The sequence below is a fragment of the Tamandua tetradactyla genome, chromosome 4 (assembly GCF_023851605.1).
Source record: "Tamandua tetradactyla isolate mTamTet1 chromosome 4, mTamTet1.pri, whole genome shotgun sequence".
NCBI lineage: Eukaryota > Metazoa > Chordata > Mammalia > Pilosa > Myrmecophagidae > Tamandua > Tamandua tetradactyla.
In genome coordinates this window covers 90,960,711-90,963,416 of record NC_135330.1, presented here as the reverse complement: position 1 = coordinate 90,963,416, position 2,706 = coordinate 90,960,711, and the positions used below count along the sequence as shown (strand labels likewise).

Sequence of the window (2,706 nt, the reverse complement as noted above, 5' to 3'; positions counted from 1 at the left end):
TCCCTTGGTATCACTTTCCACAGCTATACGTATGGCCATCTGTTCTCAGTGCTCCTCCTCAGTTCTGTGTGAAACTCCTACTTTTTCTGGAATTTCATGGTTAACTAGCAGAATGAACATAACAGCACTTACACGATAGACATGTGATCATATATATTCTTTATAAACATCAATTATATTAACACTGCTTTCCTTTTAAGAATAAACGAAAATTACATGGAACCTCATATATGTGCCCCCTTTTAAAAATCACTATCTGTTTTTACTCTCTATATTACCATTTTTATTTTAAATAACATGTGTACATAGACTTTCATTTCTTGCCTTGATTATCCCACCATAATTATGTTTTATAATAATAATTGCTTTTCGTGTTCAGGAAAGCACAATTTTGATGGCAATAATCCATTCAATTGCTGGTAAAAAGTAAACCATAAGCCCATAGACTGATTCATTAAAAGAAGACCTATCGACTCTTTATTAAGTTTTCCTTAATGAAAAACACATGTAAGAGAAAAAAAACACAAGTGACTGGTTCAGTGGTTAGAATGCCTGCTTTTCAAGTGGGATATCCAGGATCCATTCCTGGACTATGAACCGCTCCTGCCACCCATGAAAAGTAAAGCTGTATTGTGGGCAGGCCACTGTGGCTCAGCAGGCAGAGTTCTTGCCTGCCATGCAGGAGACCGGGTTCGATTCCTGGACCAGGCACTGCCCCACCCAAACAAAAAGATATGTGAGATCATGATTTCTGAGCTGATTTTAAAACAAGTGAATCCCAAGGTTCTACTAGGCACTACTGAATATTTGAATTAATGCTCTGGGGTAAATAGTAAAAATTTAAAACTTTTTTTTTAATTCTGCAATAGGACTAAAAAGTGAGACTGTTGACTAGTTTTCAATCATAGGAAAATATTATGAATTAATATTTATAATATTATAAATTAAATCATATATATCAATTTAACATATTTGTCCTATTTTTATGAAATTATTTTATAGATATGATATAGATAGATATCAGTCTATTAAAATCTACTTATGTTAAAGGGAAAGCACTGTTCTATTATTTTAAGAAGAGGGTTCTTTTTGGTTTCAGTTTGTTTGTTTTGTAATTAACATGGAATTCATTCCAAATTGCTATATGTTATATTAGGTTTTTATCTCTGAGGCTGCCTTTATTTTCTTTTCTTATGCCTAATGAAATGACACTTGTCAGGGTGGGAAATTCTTTAACTCTATAGCAATCCTTGATCAATTCTGGCCAAAATGACTTATGCTTGAGATACAAATAACCAGAACAGAAAACCTGCTTGCAACTTTTGTTTTTTTTTTGGTTCATGGTCCAGGAATTTGAACCCAGGTCTCCTGCATGGAAGACGAGCATTCTACCACTGCTCCCCTGCTTGCATGTTTTTAAAGGTAGAGAAACAAGACTTATTTGAGGAGTTTACTAAGAGCTTCTTTCACATCCTTATTCCTTAGACTGTAGATCGTGGGGTTCAACATTGGGAACACCACCGTGTAAAATATAGAATTTATTTTGTCCCTATCCAGTGAATAGCTAGACTGTGGCCCATCATATATGTAGAGAATAGAGCCATAAAATAAGGTGACAGAGGTCAGGTGGGAGGAGCAGGTGGAGAAGGCTTTGAGGTGGCCCTGGGTGGAGCGGATCCTTGAGATGATGATGATGATGAAGAGGTAAGTGGCCAGGATGAACAGAATGGGGGCAATGACATTAAAGTTTATGAAGAAGACCACTGCAGCCTGGAAACCATCCTTCCTGCCACAAGCGATTTTCATCAAGGGAAGGAAATCACAGAAAAAGTCATCAATGATGTTGTCCCCACAGAATTCCAAACCAAAAGTTCTTTTTGTGATGACAGCAGAGTTACTAAATCACCGAGATATGAAGCAGCCACTAAAAATGCACATAGCTTTATGGACATTGACTTAGAATAAAGCAATGGCTTTGAGATGGCCACATAGTGGTCATAAGCCATGGCAGTCAACAGGAAACCCTCACTGTAGGCCAGCCCTGTAGAGAAGAAGACCTGTGCTACACAGCCAACAAAGGAGATGCTCTTGTCTTCAGAGATGCAGATCACTAGAATCTTTGGGGTGTAGACAGAGGAATACCAGAGATCCAGAAAAGCCAGATTTCCAATGAAAAAATACATGGGTGTGTGGAGCCAGCAGTCATTGCAGATCAACACAATGAGAGTGGTGTTTCCCACCACAGTCACAGAGTAAACTCAAAGGAACACCCCAAACAGAACCAACTGCATCATGGTATCTGTGGTCAAGCCCACTATGATGAAGTGAGTCATGGTGCGATTACCCCTCTCCATGGCTACAAGGAATCTCACCTAAGAGGGGGCAAATGAGTGCTCATATTGAGTCAATGTGCTGCATATACTGAACATATGTTAAATAGACAACATCACACCACTGGTAAGTCTAGAAGTTTAAAATGATTTAGTCAGTAGAAGTACTCTCTTAATACTTTATATTTGCAATTATCACTAGGATTTCAAAATTATGTTTGAAATTATGAATTTGTAAGTTAGTTCATTTTTTCTAGATGTGAATATTAAACTAAATTAAGGCTTGTAATTTGTATTTTTCTGTGTTTAGGTTCTCTTCCAAATGTTAATTTAATTTTTACAAACTATGTGATTTTTAAAATAAAATGTGTTTTGT

At 36.8% G+C, this 2,706-nt stretch overlaps 1 pseudogene; it reads right to left on the bottom strand.

The window, feature by feature from the left end:
- Positions 1-1,437: 1,437 nt before the first annotated feature.
- Positions 1,438-2,354, bottom strand: LOC143679161 (olfactory receptor 9G19-like; annotated as a pseudogene).
- Between the last annotated feature and the right edge of the window lie 352 nt (positions 2,355-2,706).